This window comes from Canis lupus, chromosome 2 (genome assembly GCF_003254725.2).
Source record: "Canis lupus dingo isolate Sandy chromosome 2, ASM325472v2, whole genome shotgun sequence".
Taxonomy (NCBI): domain Eukaryota; kingdom Metazoa; phylum Chordata; class Mammalia; order Carnivora; family Canidae; genus Canis; species Canis lupus.
The window spans coordinates 4,674,801-4,690,962 of NC_064244.1; the positions used below are offsets into that span (position 1 = coordinate 4,674,801).

Below are 16,162 nucleotides of genomic sequence, written 5' to 3' on the forward strand. Positions count from 1 at the left end.
CCTCATGGTCCTTTACTTGTTTGTCTCTTTTTTCCTCAGTTTCCCTCTTTGCCATCAACTTGTCTTCTATGTCACTCACTCGTTCTTCTACCTTGTTAACCCTCATCATTAGAACTTCTAGTTTGGATTGTGTCTCATTCAATTGATTTTTAATTTCTGCCTGATTAGCTCTAAATTCTGCAGTCATGAAGTCTCTTGAGTCCTTTTTGCTTTTTTCTAGAGCTACCAGTAGCTTTATAATAATGCTTCTGAATTGGCTTTCTGACATTGAATTGTAATCCAGATTTTGTAACTCTATGGGAGAGAGGATGTTTCTGATTCTTTCTTTTGAGGTGAGGTTTTCCTTCTAGTCATTTTGCTCAGTGCAGAGTGCCCAAAAACATGTTGTATTGGGAAAAGGAGAAAAAGAGAGGAGAGAAAGACGGAAAGAAAAGAAAAAAGAAGAAAGAAAAAAGGAAGAAAAAGAGAAGAAAAAGAAAAAAAGAAAGGAAAAAAGGGGTGGGGGAAGCAAACAGAAATAAAAAATAACAACAACAACAACAACAAAACAAGGGGGAGTATCGTCTGATTCTGTATCCTGCAAGTCGCTTGTCTTACCCTGGAACTTTCCAGTGCTGCTTGGTCAATAACTTGTTTTTCCCCTGTCCTTCTCGCTGGTCTTCTGGGGGAGGGTCTATTGTGCTGATTTTCAGTTGTTAGCACTTGGGGGAGCTGCTCAACCCCCTGCCTGGTGCAGGGCTCAGTGGGGGTTGTTTACCCCGTGAGGCCCCAGTGCGCAGGCGCCAGCGAGGGGCTCCCAGCGTGCACTGGGCTCGAGCGCGGTCCCCCGGACTGACGGCCAGCCGACCCTGCGGACAGACGGGCCACAAAGCATGTCGCCCTGCGCCTGCTGAACCGCGAGCGCCCGAGGATGTCAGCGCTGAGGAAGGTGCGAGCCGCGGGGGCCGAGCTGCCGGGGCGACCGGTCGCGGGCTGCGCGGCGGCCTCGTCCCTCGCGGCGCCTGGGTGCCTCGCCGGCGGTGCTTCCCGGACCCTGCACTCCCGCGGCGTGGGTGCCGCGCGGGCTGTGCCGGGCAGACGGGCGGGTTGCAGGAGCTGCGGTGCCTGAGGAGGGGGCGGCGTCCGGCTCCCGCGCGGCAGCGGCGAGGGCCCAGGGGCCCAGGCGGAAGCGGCTCGTGTTTAGGGCAGCGCGAGCGGCGGACAGACGGTCCCTGGACAGCTCGAGAGCCTCCGTCCACGTCGCCCGAGGCAGCAAGTGCCGGGTCTGTCCTCCGGATGCGGGGCACCGCCCCTGGGGGGACGCGCGCTACCTTCGTGTCGCCCTGGCACCGGCCGCGCAGGCGGCGCTGGGACCGTGGGGCTGCGGGCGAGCTGCACTTGCTGCAGGCTACCGCCGCCTCCAGCGCCAGGGGACCTGCGCCACAGGTGGCATCCGGGGCGGGGCCTGCGCGCCGGCAGGGGCGGGGGAGCGGTGGGGCGGAAGGAACCCCGGACGACGGGGCGCGGCGCTGCCTGGGCTCCCCGCGCTCGCCTGGTCCTTCCCCAGGTGCCTCCCCCCGCCGGCCGGCCCCCAGCGCGCCAGGCCTCCGGGGCGCCCAGTGCGCAGGTGCCGGCGGGGGTCTCCGAGCGTGTGCGGGGCTGGAGCGCGGTGGGACGCGTGGCGGCGGCGGCGGCGGCCCCGCGGATTGTCGGCTGGCGGTGCGGATGGACGGACGGGCCACAAAGCATGTCGCCCTTCGCCTGCTGAACTCAGAGCGCTCGAGGATGTCGGCGCTGAGGAAGGTGCGAGCCGCCGGGGCCGCGGGCGGGGAGCGGGCAGGGACCCCGAGCAGCAGGGGCCACGGTCGCGGGCTGCACGCGGCGGCCTCCTCCCTCGCCCGGGCTGGCTGTCTCGCTGGCGGGGCCTCCCGGACCACGCGCTGCCGGGGCGTGGGTGCAGGCGCAGACTGCGATGGGCTGGTTTTCATGATCTCCTAGTACTTATCTGTTGCTTTTTAAGATTTTTTCCTTGTTGCTGATTTTGAAAAGCCATAGTTTAAATATCGGGGCCGTATAATTAAAAAGAAATCGATTATCTTCAGAAGTTGATTTTTTAGATGTGTTTTCTATTTTATTTGTAAAAGGTTTTACTTATTGATTTGTGAGAGAGACAGAGAGAGGCAGAGACACAGGCAGAGGGAGAAGCAGGCTCCCCATAGGAAGCCCAATGTGGGGCTGGATCCTGGGCCAGAATCACGCCCTGAGCCAAAGTTAGACGCTCAGCTTCTTAATCACCCTGATGTCCCTGTGTTTCCTATTTTAACCTAGATAATAAGGCATATGTCATCAATCTCAAAGTGATTTGCTATTTGGTTACTCCCCCAGACGCCTTTCAGGTTTCATCCACAGATTAGAAATTATAGGGATCTTTCACTTTATGTGTTTTATGCGGACGCTTATTCCTCTGCTCCTCTTGGTGGTTCATTCGAGAACCAAACTTTTTGAAGTGGAGTAAAGGTATAGGCAGAATTCTAGTAAGGGGCAGTTGCCACTTGAGGAAGTCTTAAGAAATCACTTTATTATTTTTTAAAACTCTTTTTTTTTTAAGATTTTATTCATTCCTAAGAGAGCCACACAGAGACAGAGAGAGAGAGTTAGAGACACAGGCAGAGGGAGAAGCAGGCTCCATGCAGGGAGTCCATCAAGCCCTGGCCCAAAGGCAGTGCTAAACTGCTGAGCCACCCGGGCTGCCCAATTTTTAAAATGTTTTTATCAGGGACGCCTGGGTGGCTCAGTGCTGAAGCGTCAGCCTTCAGCCCAGGGTGTGATCCTGGAGTCCCGGGATCGAGTCCCACTTTGGGCTGCCTGCATGGAGCCTGCTTCTCTTTCTGCCTATGTCTCTGCCTCTCTCTCTCTCTCTGTCCGTCTCATGAATAAATAAAATCTTTTAAAAATTCATCAAATGCCTCTTTTGTGCCAACCACAGGACTACGTGCCTTGTTCCCTTGCATTCTTATAACAATGTTAACCACCACTTCTCCTCTTGCTTTAACTGTACTTTGAGATAACTGTGGATTCATGTGTTGGAAGACATAATACAGATCCCGTGTACCCTTGACCCTGCTTCCTCCAGTGGTGACATCTCGCATAGTTATGGTAACCACGTGGGTACATCGTCACTGATGCAGTCCCTTAGGCTTTTTCAGATTTTACCTGTGTTATATGCACACACTTGTGTATCTGCATACGTATGTATATTTTTTCCTGTCCAGTTTACTATAGGTGTAGATTCCGTTTCTTTTGAACATATGATGGAAAGAAGGCTGAGGTAAGTTATGGGAGGTAAATGAAGTATAGACCTGGTTTGAATCTAGGTCTGTTTGACTCAGAGTTTTGATTTTTCAATAGCAGTAGCGATGGACACTCCCGGGTGGTGCAGTGGGTTGAGTGTCTGACTCTTGGTCTCAGCTCCAGCCATGATCAGGGTCATGATTTGGAGCTTCGTGTCAAGCTCCATGCTGAGCGTGGAGTCTGCTTAAGATTCTGTCTCCCTCTGCCCCTGTCCCCTGCCTCTCTGTAAAATAAATTAATCCTAAAAAAAATAATAGTCCTGATGAATAACGGAATAACAACAATAGCTGAAGCTCACTAAGTTACATATGAAATAGACTATTTACCATATGCCGGGGCTGTTCTAATACATTACCTCAGTTATCGCCCCCCCCCCAGAACTATACCTCATAAATTATGTTATAGTTGAACTAGTATTATTAATTAAACTAACCATATTTCCAAGGAACAAGGAATTCCTTTTGTTGCTCCTAAATCAATAATGAAATAGCGAAATTCTACCTCCTTTTTACCTAATTTTCAATTTGAACCTCTGACCTTAATCGCTGATCTTGGCAATTGTCATGTTTTTAAAGTTGTGTGTATTTGTGTACGGGTAAAGTGAGACCTGCATTATTATACATCGAATTATGTTGGGACACCTTACAAATAGTTTTATGAAATCATAAATAAGAGCTAGCTTAGGCATGATGCCAGGTTTTTAAGGGAATAAGTGTAAATCATCAAGAATACTTAAGAATGTAATAGGGAGACATTTTCTTCCCCCTAAAGTAGAATAGATCTTTTTGGCCACATGCAGTCCCAGGAATGTTTGAGTTTAACGTCTCATGTTACAGATCCAGCTTTCCAAGGCAAAGCGAATACATTTGGTGAATGATCACTGATTATCAGAATATGATAATACTTTAGGAAGATAATAGATAGACTAATCAGCAGGCCATAATTTATGATTCTTTGCTAGTTACATATCTTGTAAAGCTGTCCCTGTGATGAACAGCAGCACTTCAGAGCAGGAATAACAGCACGCTCCTGTGTCGTAGATCCCAGGAGGTTTCGGTGCTCTTGTAGACAGCAGACAGAAATAAAAGGAAGTTTCTCCTTTTTACCTCGTATAATCCCACTGGAAAGTGAAACGTGTGCTGAGAGTTGATACTGACTTCTTCTAGGTCACCTCCCTGAAGAGGCCCCGGGCAGGCACTGTCGTAACAGTTCTTGGACAGGAGTCTGATGGACCCCAAAGGAGGTGGGAGGGTTTCTGCAACAGGCTACTGGTGGAACAGGGTGCTACTGTCTAGCCCCAGGAAGCTTCTAGTGAGGAGGGCCCCGAGGAACCTGCATCCTTTTCCTTAACTCTTTCAGAGGGTACGGCATACGCCCAGATTGGAGTTAAAGGTAAACTCAGTTCTGTGTAGCTTGTGGTTGTTGCTTTTTGAAAAATGAGCAGCTACAAGAAAGCAACACCACGTATGGCTTAATAGGCCTTAGCTTTTTGGAACTTGAATTTGGATGTAGATAACGCAAATGGTTTTGAAGCTATATATCATTAGGAACTCTTTGGAAACCACAAAACCTTTTTAATGGGCCACTCTATCAATTTTCTGCTCTTCTAAGGAGTTTTTCCTATTCATGACTCCTTTTGATCTTTGGCTAACACTGAGGCAAATGTAGTGACGATTTAGTTTTCTTCTTCCTCTGATAGCTTGTACACGTTTTCTGCCTCGGGTGGTGTCCGCTTGGATGCCTGGAGAATGTTGACAAAGGAAAGGTTAGGCTAGCCTGTTGATGCTACATATTTGGGCTTTAAAAATCAAAAAGGTTCCCTGGCTTCCGCGGAGAAGCATTCTGCTTGATGGCCCAGATTACTGATCCAGTAAAAACGACATGTTCCAGCCATCCTTCACACACACCTTAAGTGAAATTAATGAGATCACTCTATGGTTACGCTTTGTGTTTTATTTTCACTTTCTAGGTCTGTATGAGCTGTTGGCTGTTGTGCCAGGCCGGCTGGGGCCACGTGTGGACAGCCAGGAAGACCTGACCTTCCTCTGGGATATGTTTGGTGAGAAAAGCCTGCATTCACCGGTAAAGGTAAAACCATGCTGATGTCAGATTCTCTTGGTGGGAAAACATATGGAAAAATATTTTGTCATCTCATGCTTTGTTCTGTCCTCCCCTATTCTCTATGCAGAAGTTACTCGTCGAGCACCATTTTCCTTTAGGTTAGTGATTTCTGAATTGTATTCATGAAACATTTCCTTAATGTGTGACCAAAAAGCTATTCCCTTTTTCATTTTCACTTTGATTTCGCTACTCTAGATTTTTGTTTATTATGTGTGAATCTGGATCTCAAAAGAAATTCTCTCAACATTTCTTCTTTGTCATATTTGCTCTAGATTATTTTTTTTCATATTTGCCGTTTACTCAATTTAAGAAGTTTCCGTTTATTCTTTGTAAAATGACTTTTTAAATGACTAGCCATTGGACTTTGTCAGGTGCTTTTTATTTATTTATTGTAATGATCATATGATTTGTTTCCTGTCAGTCTCAACATAGGAAAGTTCATTGGTTTTTGACATTTTTTTTTTTACTGATTTTTGACTGTTCAACTGGCTATCATTGGACTATTATTTGAGATAACCTAATTTGTTCATGATTTGTTCTCCTTTACATATAATCTGCTGGAGTTAGTTGACTCCTAGTTTATTTAGAACTTTAATGTCTCCTTTTATGAGACTTCAGCCCATAATTTTGCTTTCTTATCTCTCTCATCAGATCTTCACAATATCCTGGGTAGCCTTATGTTGTGAGGTGGAAGTCTCTACTCTTCTGTGGGTAAGTTTATGAAAGACTGAAGTTCGTTTGTCCTTTAGCAGAACTGACTTGTTGGGTTCCTTGGGCCTGGATGTTTTCTTTTTGATAAGGATATTGGTAACTATTTTAAAGATGACAAGAACGTTTAGGCTTTCTATTTCTTCTTGATTAGTTTTAATGATTCATATTTTTCTAAGATTTGGTCCATTTCAACTACATTGTCAAATTTCTGAAAAGGTTGCTTATAATATTTCACATGTGCACTTTCTATGCTAATTGTTTTTCTTCTTGGTCCTGATATTGGTACTTACTGCCCTTTCTTCTCTTTCCTCAATATTGCCAGAGTTTTGGCATTAGTCTTTTTAGATATAAACCTTTGGCCTTATTAATTTTCCTCATTGTATATTAGTTTTTATTTCATTGACTTTTTTTAAAAAATTCTTTTTCTAGTTATGAACGTTTGTTCATAAATTTTCAACCTTCTTCTTTTCCTAACGTTAGCATTTAAGGCCATTTCTCCCAAGGTACTGGTTTTCTTAACTTAGAATCATTTTGTAGTTGCTTACTTAGACTTTTCTTGAATTTACAAATAAGGATTTTTTTAATTTATCTTGTTCCTGATTTCTACCTTAATTGCTTTGAGGTCAGAAAACCTAATTTGCATTATTTCAGTCCTTTGAAATGTGTTTACACTTTATGGCCAGCTACATATTCAATATCTGTAATGTATCCTGTCTGTGTCTAAAAAGAAGGTATATTCTGCAGTCATTAAGTATAGTTTTTTGTATATGTCTGTAGATCAAGTTTGTAAACCTATTCAAATATTCTGTGTTTTCACTGATTTTTGTTCGTTTATTCTCTGTTACCAAGAGAAGTATGGTAAAAAAGTTTCCCATTATGACCATGGTTTTCTTCTTGCAGTTCTGTTCAGTTTTTTTTGTGTTTTTTTTTAAATTTAATTTATTTATCGGACACTGAAGAAGCAGGAGGAGTGACAGGCAGAGAGAGAGAGAGGGAGAAGCAGGCTCCCCCCTGGAGCAAGGACCCTGATGTGGGCCTTGATTCCAGGACCCTGGAATCTTGACGGGAGTTGAAGGCAGGTGCTTAACCGACTGAGCCACCCAGGCTCCCTCTGTTCATTTTTTGTTGTATATATTTAAATTTGTTATTAAATATAAATTTGTTATTTTGCTGGTGAATTACTACACTTTATACTTTTTAATAGAGTTTATTTTAAAGTAGATACGTTTTTGTTGCCATTTGCAGGATATCTTTTCCTATCCTTTTATTGTCAACTCTTCCATATTCCTGCTTTATTACAGCTTTTGTGAATTACAGTTGGAGCTTTCTGAGGTAACAAGTCAGAAGTCTTTACTTTCAGCTAGAATATCTTCACTACAGTTCATTATGATGTATGATCTTTATAATTTAAAATCTGACGTATTTTGTGTTTTCTTGTCCTGATTTTTCTTTGTTTCTTTTGGATTGGTTAGGGTTTTCCTTGCATACAGTTGAGAAGTTAAAACATTCTCTTTCTGTTATTTGAGTGGCTACCTTAGAAATTATGACATTAATCCTTTATTATAAAATCCTATCTTAATCTGTCTATTGTCATCTGGAAAAGATCCAGAAATCTTAGCGCACTTTTGCCCCATATACTTTCCTGCCAACTTCAGTGCTATTGTGTCCTGTATTTTAATTCTCTCTAGAAAACAAACAGAAAAACAAAAACCCCTCACAACCTTGAAGACCTCCTTATTTTGCTTTACATCAACGTCATTATTCATTTAGTATAACCACCATTTTGTTTGTTCTAGTCCCAATCTTACAGCTCAGCCTTGTCATCCAGGCTGATTTTTCACCTGTTTAATGTTAAAAAGCTCTAGAATCTCCTGTATTGAGGGTTTGTGGCTATCAAACTATGTCTTTCAGTGAATCAGTACATGTTTTTATTTCCTTCCATTTTTTTTTCGTTTTATTAAATTATAATCGATATATGACACACTAGTTTCAGGCGTGCAACATAAAATTTGGCATTTGTATATCTCGCACAATGAACACCATAGTAAGTCTAGTTAACATCTCTCTGCATGCACAGTCACGCCATTTGTTTTCTTGTGCTAAGAACTTTTCAGACGTATTTTCTGAAAACAACTTTCAAATTTGCAATATGTTATTATTGACTATAGTCACCATGCTGTGCGTAAATTCATTTTGTAAGAGGATGATGGGACTCTTGATCCCCTTTATCCGTTTTTACCCACACAGCCTCACCCCCTTCCCTTTTGGCAACCACCCATGTATTCTCTGTATTTCTGACTTTATTTGTTGTTTAGTTTCAGGTATAAGTTAAATCATACCATATCTGTCTTTCTCTGTCTGACTTTTTTCACTTAGCATAATACCCTTCAGATTCATGCCAGTTGCAAATGGCTAATTTATTTTATGTCTGAATAGTATTCCTTTTTTTTTTTTTTTTTGCTGAATAGTATTCGTGTGTGTGTGTGTGTGTGTGTGTGTGTGTAAATCTTTTCCCATTCATCCCTCAAAGGAAGGACACTTTGGTTATTTCCATATCTTGGCTATTGTAAATAATGCTGCAGTGAACATAGAGGTACATGTATCCTTTTGAATCTTCAGATAAATACCCAAAAGTGGAATTGCAGGATCATGTGGGAGTTGTATTTTTAAGTTTTTGACTGTTCTCCAGATTATTTTCTGTGGTGGCCGCACCAATTTACAACCTCACCAACGGTGCACTAGGGTCCCCCTTTGCCCACAGCCTCATCAGTACTTATTTTTTCTTGTCTTTCTGATATTGGCCTTTCTCAGAGGTGTGAAGCGATATCTCACTGTGATTTTGATTTGCATTACTCTGATGATTTGTGATGTTGAGCATCTTCCCGTGTGCCTGTTGGTGATCTGTATGTCATCTTTGGGAAAACGTCTATTCAGATCCTCTGTCCATTTTTAAATATTGAATTGTTTGTTTCTTGTTGATATTGAGCTATATGAATTTCTGTATATATTTTGGCTGTTAACCCCTTATTGGATAGAATTGGCAGTTCTTCTTCCTTCTATTCGGTAGATTGCCTTTTTTGTTGTTGATGATTTCCTTTGTTGTGCAGAAGCTTTTTAGTTTTATGTTATCTCATTAATTTATTTTTGTTTTTTGATGCCACTGCCTTTGGAATCATAAGATCCAAAAAGGAAAAAAAAAATCTCCAAGAGTGATGTCAGAGAGCTTACGACCCATGTTTTCTTCTAGGAGTTTAATGATTTCAGGATTTTCATTCCAGTCTTTAATCCATTTTGAGTTAATTTCTTTGTATGGTGTGAGATGATGGCCCAGTTTCAGTCTTTTATATGTAGGTGTCTAGGTTTCCCAGCACCATTTATTGAAGAGATTGTCTTTCTCCATTGTATATTCTTGCCTCTTTTCTTGTAAAGTAATTGGCCTTATATGCCTGGGTTTATTTCGGGGCTCTCTTTTCTGTCCCACGAATCTGTGTGTCTGTTTTTATGCCAATACCATACATTTTGATTACTTTAGTTGTTAGATACTACAGCTTGAATTCAAGGAGTGTAATGTCTCAGACTTGTCCTTTCTCAAGATTTGCTTTGGCTGCTTGGGATCTTTTGTGGTTCTATACAAATCTTACGATTGTTGTATTTCTGTGAAAAATGCCACTAGAATTTCAATAGAGATTGCCTTGACTCTGTAGATTGCTCTGGTCAGTATGGACATTTTTGCAATATTCCTCATGAGCATGGAATATCTTTCCACTTATTAGTGTCATTGTCTCTCCTCAGTGTCCTATGGTTTTCAGAGTATAGATCATTCACCTCCTTGGTTAAATTTATTCTTGGGTATTTTTTCATGCAATTTTAAATGGGATTTGTTTTCTTATCTCTCTTCCTGATAGTTTGTTGTTGGTGTACACAAGTGTGACAGAATTGTGTATATCAGTTTTGTACCTGCAACTTTACTGAATTTATTTAGAAATAAGGTTAGAACTAATGTTCTAACAGTCTTTTTTTTCCACAGAGTTGTTAGGGTTTTCTGTGTATAAAATTGTATCATCTACAAATAGTGATGGTTTTACTTCTTCCTTTACAATTTGGTTCCAATTTCTTTCTTTTTCCTTCCTAGCTGCTGTGGCCAAGACTTCCAATACTGTGTTAGCATCCTCGCCTTGTACCTGATGTTAAGCAGGAAGCTTTTCCCTGTTGAGCATGATGCTAGCTGTGCACTGGTCATACGTGGCCTTACATTTTGAGGTACATTTGGTCTATACCCACTTTGTTGAGTTTTTCTGGGGTTTAATCCTGGTCTTTCATTGGGAACATGTTTATCTGTTTCCTCATGTTGCCTGACTTTGTATGTATGTATGTCTTTGTGTTAGGTGAAACAGCTATCTCTTCTAGTCCTGAAGGTGTGGCTGTGTGTGGGTGAACATTTTTGTTTATAGTAGCCTTGCTTCAGTGTTTGGTTGTCTCTCATACTGTTTCCCCAATTATTCTAGACCTGTGGGGCTCACAAACACAATCCACCCTGGCCCCAGAGTCTCATATTCAGTAGGCATCCCCTGTGTGGGTTGCATGTACCTGCTGGCTTGGAGGCCTCTGGCAGTGGGAGTGTAACTAGAGGTCAGGGCACTGGCCTCCTGCTTCTGGCAGGGCCGTGGCAGCAGTATGGAGGGGGAAGGAGGTACTAGAAGGTTATGGGAATGCAAAAATAGCTCCTGCCAGCATTGGCAGTAGCAAGGTAGAGAAAGCGTAAATATGGCACCCTCCGGTATCTTTTGTCTTTGGAGGGAATCTGAGTGGGCTTTTGCCCTTCTGGTAGATGCTTTAAGATTAGCAAATGGAACCCCTTCACATCTGGTCTAGGCTCCTTTCAAACTGGTGCTTTTGTACTGGGTCCTGAGGCAAATGAGTCTGATTGTGAGCCCTGTAAAAGCAGAGCCTGCACTCAGTACAGCCCTAGGAGTCTGCTGGACGGAAGCTCCACTGGTTTCCAAAGCCAGGTGCTTTGGGGGCTGTCTGTCTGGTGCATCTCCCATGGGTCATGGTGCCTGATGTGTAGTACAGATTCCCTCCCTCAGGGAGGGGTTCTGTATTTGTGCAACCCCTCCTCCATAGGTCGTTGCATGGGGGGAGGTGAGGTTTTCGGCAAAAATACAACTACATCTGTCTCTCCTCCCTGTCTGTTTAATTCTTCGTTGTGGAGTAGCTGTCCTGCTCAGAGATAATTGTTTTATATGTAGCTGTAGATATATTGTGTCTGTTGAGGGAAAGGATTTCAGAAGTTTTTATGTGACTATCTTGAATGATCTCCCTGTTTGCCTGTGTTCTTTTTTTTTTTTTTTTAGATTTTATTTATTTAGTCGTGAGAGAGGCAGACACACAGGCAGAGGGAGAAGCAGGCTCCAAGCAGGGAGCCCAACAAGGGACTTGATCCCAGGACCTCGACCCAGGCCACCTGCGTCTTCTTGAATGGCATTTTTAGTAAGCAAAGAATGCTAGGTAGGCTCTTGTTATCTATCTGTGTATCTATCTATCTATCTATCTATCTATCTATCTATCTATCTATCATATATCTATTTATATTTCAGTATAGTGAAAGATGATGAAATGATTATTCCTGAAATTTCTAGTTAGAGGTCAGCTGTCAGGATCTCTGATTTGAAGTAATCTTTCAAAGCATGTTTTTTTCCTCTGGCTCTTTTAAAGACTTCAATACATACATAACTTTTTTTCTTTTAAATAAGTTCTGTTTACTTCTTTTAAAAATGTTCGGCCCAAGTGTGGCAGGATACAAAATCAATGCCCAGAATTCAGTGGCATTTCTGTACACTAACAATGAGACTGAAGAAAGAGAAATTACGGAGTCAATCCCTTTTACAATTGCACCCAAAAGCATAAGATGCCTAGGAATAAACCTAACCAAATAGGTAAAGGATGTATACCCTAAAAACTACAGAACACTTCTGAAAGAAAGTGAGGAAGACACAAAGTGATGGAAAAATACTCCATGCTCAAGGATTGGAAGAATTAATATTGTGAAAATGTCAGTGATCACCCAAGGCAATTTACACGTTTATTTTTATTTATTTTTTAATTTTTATTTACTTATGATAGTCACAGAGAGAGAGAGAGAGAGGCAAAGACACAGGCAGAGGGAGAAGCAGGCTCCATGCACCGGGAGCCCGATCCCGGGTCTCCAGGATCACGCCCTGGGCCAAAGGCAGGTGCTAAACCGCTGCGCCACCCAGGGATCCCAATTTACACGTTTAATACAATCCCTATCAAAATGCCATGGACTTCTTCAGAGAGTTGGAACAAATTATTATAAGATTTGTGTGGAATCTGAAAAAACCCCGAATAGCCAGGGGAATCTTAAAAAAGAAAACCATAGCCATGGGCATCACAATGCCAGATTTCAGGTTGTACTACAAAGCCGTGGTCATCAAGACAGTGTGGTACTGGCACAAAAACAGACACATAGATCAATGGAACAGAAATGAGAATCCAGAAGTGGACCCTCAACTTTATGGTCAACTAATATTTGACAAAGGAGGAAAGACTATCCACTGGAAAAAAGACAGTCTCTTCAGTAAATGGTGCTGGAAAATTGGACATCCACATGCAGAAGAATGAAACTAGACCACTCTCTTGCACCATATACAAAGATAAAATGATGAAAGATCTAAATGTGAGACAAGAATCCATCAAAATCCTAGAGGAAAACATAGGCAACTCCCATTTCGAACTTGGCCACAGTAACTTCTTGCAAGATACATCCATGAAGGCAAGAGAAACAAAAGCAAAAATGAACTATGGGGACTTCATCAAGGTAAGAAGCTTTTGCACAGCAAAAGATACAGTCAACAAAACTAAAAGACAACTACAGAATGGGAGAAGATATTGGCAAATGACATCTCAGTTAAAGGCCTAGTATCCAAGATCTGTAAAGAACTTCTTAAACTCAACAGCAAAGAAACAAACAATCCAATCAAGATACGGGCAAAAGACATGAACGGAAATCTCACAGAGGAAGACACAGACATGGCCAAGAAGCACATGAGAAAATGCTCCGCATCACTGGCCATCAGAGAAATACAAATCAAAACCACAATGAGATACCACCTCATACCAGTGAGAATGGGGAAGATTAACAAGGCAGGAAACCACAAATGTTGGAGAGGATGCGGAGGAAAGGGAACCCTCTTGCACTGTTGGTAGGAATGTGCAATGGTGCAGCCACCCTGGAAAACTGTGTGGAGGTTCCTCAAAGAGTTAAAAATAGACCTGCCCTAGGACCCAGCAATTGCACTGCTAGGGATTTATCCCAAAGATACAAATGCAATGAAACGCCAGGACACTTGCACCTCGATGTTTCTAGCAGCGGTGTCCACAATAGCTAAACTGTGGAAGGAGCCTCGATGTCCATCGAAAGATGAATGGGTAAAGAAGATGTGGTTTATGTATACAATGGAATATTACTCAGCCATTAGAAATGACCAATACCCATCATTTGTTTCGACGTGGATGGACCTGGAGGGTATTATGCTGCGTGAAATAAGTCCATCGGAGAAGGACAAACATTTTATGGTCTCATTCATTTGGGGAATATAAAAAATAATGAAAGGGATTAAAGGGGAAAGAAAAAATGAGTGGGAAATATCAGAAAGGGAGACAGACCATGAGAGACTCCTAACTCTGGGAAATGAACTAGGGGTAGTTGAAGGGGAGGTGGGTGGCAGGTGGGGGTAACTGGGTGGCGGGCACTGAGGGGGGCACTTACTTGATGGGATGAGCACTGAGTGTTATTCTGTATGGTGGCAAATTGAGCACCAATAAAAAATAAATTTATTAAAAAAAAGAAAAAAAATGTTTGGCCAACATTCAAATTGTTTATACCATAGGCTCATCTTAAGAAACCTGGTTAACCTTTATTTCCAACATCAAAAGCATGAAGTTCCATTCTTAAAGCAGTAGATTCGAAAGAAGAAAGGTTTTGACTATATCACTGCAATATTGCCACTTGCAGAAGCCCTTTGAAGTAACTAGAATGGACTTTATTGGCCTTGCCAATGTCCTACAAATGTTTTGTTTTCATATTTCATTTAAAACATGAATTATTTTTCCCTTTTGATATTGAGTGTATTTCATCATGGAAAATCAGCATCTTCAACTTGCTCTTTTTTCTTCAAATGGCTTCCAAAATGAGGTATACTCTGGAGTTTTGAATGGATCATGTTTTTATTTTTACAGTTCTCTTCCATAGCAAATCAAGCTCATTAGGTATGTGGCTGACCGCAAGCTGTTCTGTGTGAACAGAAAGCAGCGTGTGATTTGGCATTTGGATACAACTTTTGTTGGGGGGAGATCAGTACATAGAGCTTCATTCTTAAATTAAACCAGGACACTTGTTCTTGTCCTTGTTACTGCTCCTCAAGTATTTATGAATGAAGCAAAAAGTCGTCTTCATGTAATAATGGGTTTTCATTTTTATTTAATTTTTATTTAATTTTTAAGATTTTATTTATTCATGAGAGACACACAGAGCGAGAGAGAGGCAGAGACACAGGCAGAGGGTGAAGCAGACTCCAAGCAGGGAGCCAGATGTCGGACTCGATCCCCGGTCCCCAGGATCAGGCCCTGGACCAAAGCTGGCGCTAAACTGCAGAGCCACCCGGGCTGCCCTGGATTTTTCATTTTTAAACAGGAAAATCACTTAGTGGCATTTCTCACAGTAGCTCTTAGAGGTGGGCTTTCACTTCTGTTCTATTAATAGTTTTCTTGTAAGGTGTAAATATCTGCTAGCATACTTACTACATGTTAGCCAATGACTCTGCTACATTGCGTGCTCTTGCTATTACAAAAAGCCCAACCGTCATTTCTCCTTTTGTTGAGTTTTTCAAATGAATGGCTTTATTTATTACAGTGGGTAATAGCAGTAGACTTTCCTGCAGTGACTGTACTGTACTGTATGTATTCAATAAATACTGTTAATTGGTGACAGAAATTTATACACAAAAGAAGCAGGTGAATCAGACTAGACCAGATCTAGAGGGAGATACAGAAGCAAATTCTCTATTTGTTACCCTGTCGTCTGTTAGATTTAATATATTATTCTGAGTGAAGTAAGTCAGTCGGAGGGGGACAAACATCATATGGTCTCATTCATTCGGGGAATATAAAAACTAGTGAAAGGGATTCAAGGGGACAGGAAAGAAAATGAGTGGGAAATATCAGTGAGGGTGACAGCACATAAGAGACACCTAACTCTGGGAAACGAACAAGGGGTGGTGGAAGGGGAGGTCGGCCGGGGTTGGGGTGACAGGGTGACTGGCACTGAGGGGGGCACTTGACGGGATGAGCATCGGGTGTTGTAGTATATGTTGGCCAATCGAACCCCAATAACAAATATACAAAAAATAAGGGAAAAAGAATTAAAAATAGATAAAAATAAACTTCATTTAAAAAGGTTTAATATATCATCTTATTGTGATTATTATCTTAGTCTTTACAGAAATGCCATGTAAACAAGTTGCTGAATATGTTGTGTCTCATGGCATTGTACAGAACTTTGTATGTGCAACAGTCCTCTCGTACAGGAATTCTGCCAATAATTTTCATTCATTATGTAGTTTTTGTCTTTCATTTTGAGACTCATTGTATAATCTTAATGGCAGTGGTGTGATTTCTCTTTTAGCTGTAAGGAGTACAATGTTTCATAATGTACATGTAGTTGGCTTTTATTTTTCAGTTTTTCTTTAAGGTAAGATACATGTATAAAGTTTGCCATTTTTACCATGTTAACGTACAATGTAATGGCATTAGGTATATTCAGAATGTCGTGCAAACGTCACCACTCTCTATTTCCAAAACCTTCTCATCACTCTACACAGAAACTCTGTGGCTGTTAAGCGCTACCTTCCCTTGTTGCCCACCCCCAGCTCCCGGCAACCACCATTCTACGCTTTGTCTCTATATTTTAACTGTTTTACAT

General features: G+C 42.0%; 1 protein-coding gene across 3 annotated transcripts in view; it reads left to right on the forward strand.

Moving 5' to 3' along the window:
* The first annotated feature begins 1,631 nt into the window (after window positions 1–1,631).
* ODAD2 (outer dynein arm docking complex subunit 2) overlaps window positions 1,632–16,162 on the forward strand; it is a 349,216-nt gene continuing 334,685 nt past the window's right edge. Inside the window, exons 1-5 of one of the 3 annotated variants that reach the window (XM_049096769.1) lie at window positions 1,632–1,782; window positions 5,300–5,418; window positions 5,519–5,549; window positions 6,103–6,162; window positions 10,295–10,422. The gene's annotated coding sequence lies outside the window, so the exon portion shown is untranslated. The remainder of the gene's footprint in view (window positions 1,783–5,299; window positions 5,419–5,518; window positions 5,550–6,102; window positions 6,163–10,294; window positions 10,423–16,162) is intronic. The other 2 variants (XM_049096771.1, XM_049096774.1) reach the window with 2 other exon arrangements.